The sequence below is a fragment of the Malaclemys terrapin genome, chromosome 5 (assembly GCF_027887155.1).
Source record: "Malaclemys terrapin pileata isolate rMalTer1 chromosome 5, rMalTer1.hap1, whole genome shotgun sequence".
NCBI classification, from domain to species: Eukaryota; Metazoa; Chordata; order Testudines; family Emydidae; genus Malaclemys; species Malaclemys terrapin.
In genome coordinates this window covers 64712647-64721029 of record NC_071509.1, presented here as the reverse complement: position 1 = coordinate 64721029, position 8383 = coordinate 64712647, and the positions used below count along the sequence as shown (strand labels likewise).

The 8383-nt window shown below is 40.9% G+C and overlaps 1 protein-coding gene across 1 annotated transcript in view; it reads left to right on the top strand.

Annotated features, from left to right (window-relative positions):
* Positions 1 to 244: 244 nt before the first annotated feature.
* TENM3 (teneurin transmembrane protein 3) overlaps positions 245 to 8383 on the top strand; it is a 982465-nt gene continuing 974326 nt past the window's right edge. The window contains exon 1 of the mRNA XM_054029684.1: positions 245 to 311. The gene's annotated coding sequence lies outside the window, so the exon portion shown is untranslated. The remainder of the gene's footprint in view (positions 312 to 8383) is intronic.

Below are 8383 nucleotides of genomic sequence, written 5' to 3'. Positions count from 1 at the left end.
TAAATGTGAACAAGGGATTGGTGCCTTTTACATTATTAACAACAATGTCCTCTTACTATCCTTTTCTACATACTAGCTAAAGAACTACATTTACTTTGTATATGACGTGCTGTCCTTTAGAATCTAATTAAAACTTACTTTGTGGTCCTTAGGTAGAAAGATTACTCTGCTGAGATGAGCTCTTAATTAATGCACAGAGAGCCTGAAAGTCCCACCTCTCAACAGTGATGATTGACATTCAAGGATACATAAATTACACTAATTGAGCTTTGCATCAATACAGTCTTTCCACAGCCAACTCATCAGAGAAGGTAGGTGAGCAGACCAGCATAAAATGTTATTTCACTATGTTGTATGTTTTCCCAAGGGGGAAAAACTTTTCAAATTACTGAACATTTATTATCATGGGAGGCAGTTCTTCCCTTCAGTTTTAAGATGTAGCTTTTGCTTTTTATTATAAAAATCAGCATTTTTAATATAGCTATTTAAATGTTAATAACCACAAACTTCACAATTTACAAGCAGCAAAATCTTACAAGTAAATTATTATATGCAAAAATAACTTGGCAACAATATTGATCCCAAATTGTGTTGCCTAGCAACACACAAACATTCCCTAAACAGGAGTTGTTTGGAATCAAAGCCAGATTTTATCATTCAGATATTTAGCTAATTCTTAGTGCACTAAGTCTTTGGCTCAAAAGATCCTGCAGAAATCCTGATGTACAATATATATTAATTGCATTTTCAAACAAATCTAAAGGTATTTTAAGGCTCTATTTTTATGGTAAGTATATTATTTATTACTTTTACTCAGTAGCTGCAACTTCTTGTCAATGGAGTAAGACTTAGACATGTTCTCAATACTGTGAATTTTGCATTACTGTCTGAAGTGCTTGTCTGCATATTTTACAATAATATTAAAGTGATGTACAGTTTGTAAGAATGAACTGGCTGTTCTGTCTGTAGAAGGTCCTCTCTTAATTTTTCACCAACAGTCGGATGTAGTGATTTTATGATATTTAGGTATACACTCACTCATTTATTTATAGGAACTGAAATGTAGGGACCTTTTGGTTATGTTTCTGAATTATACTTGTGTGACAGGGCTGGGCTTATCAGTGGTACCCCCTAAGAGTTAGTTCCTAGGTCACAACTCTTACTGGTCTCTAGCATCTCGTACTGCTGGTCACTATGGTGTGATGGCAATCTCTTTTTTAGTAGATAGAAACTTGGCCTTCCAGCCAGGTCACCACTGAAATCCATCCCTTTCTGGAGTAACCGAGTCCAACAAAGCAGAGAAGTACAATATTCCCCAAAAAGGAGTTGCATGCCCAATTCCAGGCCCTTGAGGACCTCATACCTTTACTTCAGGACTTACATTGTCTATATCCCCCTGGGCTCTCCCTCTACTGGATTCTGACCCAGGGTCCTAGAAGTGGCTATGATATCAAGCACCCAGGAATGCTCTGAGACTGCCACCTTGGCTGCTTCCTACCACTTACATTCCTTGTCTAGGGCATTGTTACAGTCTCACAAACAATCCAAGAAAAGATAGAATGAAGGGTTCTTTAATCATTAAGGAGAAGTTAGTTGCAGCTGTGAGGCCTAGGGTAGCTGTCACTTGCAGACCCCTTTCCTGCAGCAAGGATTGCTGCGGTGCCCATACTTAGGATAGGGGCATGGACCTATCCCAAGAGCCCCTATCTGCTATTCCTTCTTTCTAAGCTGTCTGTCTCTCTTTTAAACTCCTCTTCCAGCTGGAACAGACTCTGCAGGTGCAGTGGGGCAGGGCCGCTTGGGCCCAGAACTTCTCCTTAACCTTTCCATTGGCTCTTTTGGTCAGGTGCCCACACCTTTTCTTTTACCTGTGGGCTTGTTAACCCTTTACAGATAAAGCAAGCAGTGAACAGACACCAGGAGGAATTTTACAGCTAACTGGCTTCCTGGGTGTTCATAAACAGGGGCTACCCTCCCCCTTCATTTATCACATGCCTCCCAAATCACAGATGGTGCTGGCCAGCCTGATTCAGGTCGGGTCCACACTGGCTGGGATTTCTTCCTGTAGGTTTAGGAAACAGAGTTAATAAGATTCATGCTCCTCTAATTTTACTAATAATTACATGAAGAACTAAACAGTACTTTTTACATTTCAAGGACTACATTGACTTAGAATGCAGAGACATTTTTACCTGGCTGATTCTGGGAAACCTTCCCAGGAGAGTGCATCAGCCACTTTGTTAGAGGCTCCTGAAATGTGTTGTATCTCAAAATCAAAGTCTTGAAGAGCTAAACTCCACCAAAGAAGTTTTTTATTAGTCTTTTTGACTGTGTGAAGCCACTTTAGTGCAGCATGGTCAATCTGCAGGTGGAACCGCCATCCCCAAATTTATGGGCCTTTCTATCTCGGTGTTGAGTTTATATACTCTATCACAGCTTGCCATTAATTTAAGACTATATTGCAGTGCAAGCCAGTTAAAATGAAGTCATTGAACAAAATCCAGTGGGCTCATCTTTAGCTGATGTCCATTTAAAGAAAGAGGTACCAGTGAGCGCAGAGTGGATTCAGAGAAACCAGGGAGAACTGGGATATATCACAGAGATATTTGGCAGAGGAGAGAAATTGCAAATGGAGTGTGGAAGGTGCTGGAAGCAATCAAGGAGGAAAACTGAATCCCCCACCCCCCCCCAAAAAAAAAAAAGCCTACATAAAACTGTAGGCATAGCTGAAGTAACAACTCACTTTTTAATCTGTTTGATCTGGGAAACTGACTATTGTCTAGTTTGTTTAAATTGTCTGGATAACTTCAGCCCATTTTAAAATGAGCTATTGTTTTTTCCTTGTTTTTAATTTTCATTTCACTCATAAAATCTGTTCCTTAGTGCCTTATGTTAAAGATGTCAGTGAAAATCTTGAGTCCTTGTAATAAGATCAAATTTACATAAGTAAGAAATTGTCCAGTAATTTATTACTTTTACCTGTGGTCCTTTTGGTTTCTAATTATGGGTATGTGTCCATTTAGGGCTTGTAAAATGTTTAGACATGCCTCAAAGGTATTATTTTAGGATTGTTAAAGAAGCCAAAAGAATATTTAATGACTGTGTGTGCCGTGCTTCAAACATAGAACAGTAACACTTCCTCAAAAACTTTCCAAATTGAAAAAGATTAACTGAAACCTGTGATTATCGATTGCCTAAGATTGTGTTACATCTGGATCAGGAAGAGATGGAATTGTTTGTGTTTAAATGAAAAGTGAATGCATTTGTGAAAGAAAAACTGAAGACTACCTGTGTATTGACAAGGCAATTACTTAACTCCAGCTGCTAATGGAGACTTTTGACACTTGTGCTTCAACTGACAAGCAGGTTATAAAGAGAAGGATCTTTGGGTATATATACACTCTTGCTAGGGAAGAGATGCTTCACAGAGATTCCGCACCATGGTCAAATTGCTAGAAACTAGATAGTTCTAAGATGTTGAACACTAGAACCAATGGGCTGGATCTGGTCTGCCTGTTGTATTTACAAGACCCTTATGGCAGGTTAAGATATTTCATAATTTAAAATTTAATTAAAAAAAACAATGTAAGCTCTGTGGATATTTATGAAGATAACCTTCTAAATGGTGAATCAAGGCAATGCTATCTTACCAAATCTATACAGAGAGAGGCTGAAATTCCTAGAACAGTGTGAAGCATAATATTCATCCCAATATTGATGAAGCCTAAATGGCAACATTGACTCCTTCACTAATGATCATTTTAATAGAAACACCCATTTAAAAAGCGTTTCCATTTTAATGTTGTTGTAGCTGTGTTGATCCCAGGATATTAGAGAGACAAGGTGGGTGAGGTAATATCTTTTATTGGACCAAATTCTGTGAGTGAAAGAGACAAGCTTTCAAGGTTACATAGAGCTCTTTTTCATGTCTGGGAAAGGTGCTCAGAGTGTCACAGCTAAATTCAAGGTGGAACAGATAAGAAATTAACACATGCCACAAGAGACCATTCAAAGTGAAGTGGACAGTTAACACCTCTACTGTCATAGGACAAATAAGGGTAACAGATTGTTGTAATGAGTTGTAAATCCAGTGTCTCTGTTCAGTCCCCATGATTTTTGTTGCCTCGCAGAGTTAGGAATTTAAGTTCCCAGACTCAACTTTTGAAGGTGTTGTGCAGATTTCCTTTGATGCTGAGGATTGATAGGTCAGATATGGAGTGATTGTTTTATGATACGATGTTTTTGTCTTTTTTTCATTTTTACTGTGTAAGAGTATATGAGAGCATTGTGTTTGTCTTGTTTCACCCACATAGTTGCTATTGGGACAGTTAGTGCACTGGATGAGATGCACCATATGTTGGATAAGCATGTGTAGGACCGCTGGATGATGAAAGATTTGTTGTGGGAGGTATTGATCATTGTAGTAGTGGAGATATGTCTGCAAGTTCTGCATGTTTTGTTATGGCAGGAGCTGGTGCTGCTCTGAATTGCTATGTCCTGGGCTTTGAGGAGCTTATTCCTGATGATGAGCTTGATGAGGTTGGGGAGGTCATCTGAAGGCCAGATGAGGGAGTTCAAGAAAAGATTTATTTTAGGATGTGGTCTTCATCAAGTACTGTAGGGCTGTAGTTGTTTAATGATATCCTATATGGGTTCCAGAATGGGGTGATGGGTGACAAGTAAGGTTGTGCAGTCATAGAGTTTTTTCCCTTCTATTGAAGCAGGTTCTTTTGGGGTATTTGAGTGACCTGTTCTGTGATGTGATCTACTTCTCTGGTGGAGTGTCCTTGTTTGATAAAGATGGTATAAGTGTGTTAAGTAAGGTCCATACCCTGAGCATATTCTGTTGTATCTGAATGCTGCTGTAGATAATGGATTTCTTGGTGGGTTTGGGGTGGTTATGGATCTATAAAGGTTAGTGTGGGTTTCTTATATGTTTTTGTAGAGTTCCATTGTTGAACTTGATCATGATGTCCAGGAAATTGATGTTGGTGTGGGAGAATTCTAGAGAGAGTGATGGTGGTTGTTAGATTTCCACCACAACTTCATGAGGGAGTTTAGGTCATCTATACAAAGGGTAAAAATATTGATGTTTTGCAGGTATATCATTAGTTTCATGGTGCATTTGTCCAGAAATTCTTCATGGAAATGGCCCATGAAGAGGCTGGCATACTGGGGACCATCATAGTATCCATGACTATTCACATTTTTGTCCAGGGGATTACTGAGAGGTTCGGTATAGGAAGAGTAGGGCAGGTGCTGGAACGGGGCATCAACTTCTGCAACCTCTCCTTTTCCTCTAGACAGAGGGAGGGCATGGAGAGGCCTAAGATTCCTGTGCAAGATTGTTTGGTTGGGGAGAGATGGAGAAATCATAAATTGCTGCGAGGAGTATATTAGAATTCAAGTTCTTCACCCTCTCCCCAAGAAAAATTCTAGTCAGCTCTGCAGCTTGGGGAGATCACAGATGGAACCAAAATTCAAAGTGAAGAGAAGAGCACACAGACAAAGAAAGATGGAGAGTAGAAAAGAAATGGGAAAAGGAGGATGAAAGGAAAGATGAATAAAGGGAAGAACTGGTGGAAGTCCTAAAAGTGTTCTGCATCATTTCTGTACTGCAGATGTACATTATCCTGAATGTAACAGTTAACTATGCTAAGTTAAGACTTATTCATATCTGAAGATCACTTTCAACTTCAATATCATTGCAAAGCTACCTTGGAAATCAGTGAGAATTTCAATGGGGAATTATAGTTAGTATGCGTCCCTCATTGTGTTCCTCCAGGACCACACATCTTAATTAAAAATGCAGTTCTGCATGGAATGAGTTTAATGTACTTTGGTCTTCTCTATGGCATGAGTCCTTGGACAAAGTTAAACACCCTGCAATATTGTGTATCAAAGTTATAATTACTAGTGTAGCCAGGCTTTCCATAGCATTCATATGGGCATGTTAGTTTCATATTTTTACCGGTGTTACTTTGTACAGGTGCCAATAAAATATGCTCATTTGACAGCTTGAAATGGGCATCTGAACAAATGTTGGGAGCAGGTACTAACTTGGGTACTCAGAGGGAGCAAAAGATGATGAAACTGTCTGGTTTCAGGGTCAAAGGAATGGAGTCGGGCGGTGCTCTGCCTCTGCCAAATAGTGCCATAGGACATTGAGATAGTTATTGGGAGTCCTGAGGGTGCTGAACACCGTGAAGGGTTTTGAAAGTTAACAGGCGCTGTTACAGTCATATATAAATAGAAGGGGGAGGGGGGGCGTGGAACCTAAATATTTATTGAAATGTACTGATGATTTCCTGAGGGAGACAACAAAAGTGAAGCATTACTCTGAAATCAGAAGAATCTTAAATCTGACAAGCAAACCCTGAACTGAGAAGTATGCAGACTATCTGAAGATCTTACATAAACACTTTATTGATTACGCCTAGATGGATCCAATCAAATATAAAACACCTCTCCTCCCTAAGGTTGCCAGGCGTCCAGTTTTCTACCAGAACACCTGGTCAAAAAGGGATCCTGTCTGGGCCGCTAAAAGTCCGGTTGGCAACAGCAGGGCAGGCAGGTTCCATGTCCAGCTCTGTGCGGAAAGCAGCTAGCATGTCCCTCTGGCTCCTAGGGGGAGAGGTGGCCAAGGGACTCCACATGCTGCACTGGCTCCGCAGCTCCTATTGGCTGGGAACCATGAGCAATGGGAGCTGCGGGGGCAGCACCTGTGGGTGGGGGCAGCGTCTGGAGCCCCCTGGCCACTCCTCTGCCTGGGAGCCAGAGGGACATGCTGGCCGCTTCCCAGGAGACGCACAGAGCCCCCTCCCACACTCCGAACCCCTCTGCCCCACCCTCCAGCCTGGAGCCCCCTTCTGGGTTCTAAACTCCTCATCCCTGACCCCACCACAGAGCCCGCATCCCCAGCCCTCACCCCCCTCCTGCACCACAACCCCCTACCCCAGAGTGGTGAAAGTGAGTGAGTGAGGGTGGGGCAGAGGGAGGGAGGGGGGATGGAGTGAGCAGGAGCGGGGTTTCAGAGAAGGGGTAGGGAAGGGGGGTAAGGATGTTTAGTTTTCTGTAATTCGAAAGTTGGCATCCCTATCCCTCCCCCAACAGCAAACCTATATGGGCTCCCCATAACAAATCAAAGGACTCATGGCAATACAAGCTCCCTGCCTTGCCAATGTTACCTTCTGCACCCATATCTCTCTTAACCTTCTTTTTGGTGGGCACTGATCATTGAATAAAAACTTTGTGTTTCTATGGCCCCACGCCCAGGGCATGGATCCACGGATCGTGCATTAATCTCCCCCTAGCTAGAAGTAGTATGGGTTTCAGGCTGGGGGCTGCATAAGGTTCCCAATAATTAAGTGGACGTTGTGAGGAGCATGAAGTTTTATGAATACAAAGAATAAATGGAAAGAAATTTGCAGTTTTAAACTGTTCGATGTAATTAACAAGAAATGTGCACCTCAGATGACCATAGAGAGCATTTGGTTACTCATCGTACCAAATTATTTAAAATATTAATACACCTCTACCCCAATATAACGTTGTCCTCGAGAACCAAAAAATCTTACCACGTTATAGGTGAAACCGCGTTATATCGAACTTGCTTTGATCTGCTGGAGTGTGCAGCCCGCCCCCCCGGAGCGCTGCTTTACCACGTTATATCCGAATTCGTGTTATATCGGGTCGCATTATATTGGGGTAGAGGTGTATATTAAGAGGATTCCTGGGACATTACAATATAATACCACTTTATCATGTGAAATGATCTAACTCTGTGCTCACATTTTTTGAGAGTTTGTGTATTTATAATCATCAAATGGCAATAGCTCACTATGTGCTTCATTAGACTCGGTATCTGTGGAAATATTTATTAGTGGGAAAATTAAGCATATGTTCATAATGTTGGCAGCTAACCCTGCTTCAAACTCAGATGTTCTTCTGTAGTTAAAATGTGTTTTATATTAATTCAACATCAGTATTTTGGCTGTAACATCAACTTTCAAAAAATATTGAGTGTCATCCCAGTTAAGGACAATTTTACTTCCCTTGCTTATGATAAGCAATTAAAGCATTAATATCAGATATTTCATTCTGAACAGTTACAATAATAAAGTACAATCAGCATAACATTATGAGCCTAGACTGGAACCATTAACATAACAGAATACCATTCAAGCTAATAAAATCTGCCCTTATTACATTCTCCACATCTGTACATACACTGCCAACACATGATCAAAGACTGCAGCTGTTTCAGTTATATCATAGTCACATCAGAGTAATTTTACAGGTACAGCAGTTACTATTGCAGGGACATCCTAGTCACCTTACAGGCATATGTAGTACAGTTGAACCTCATTAAATTGCACCTTGA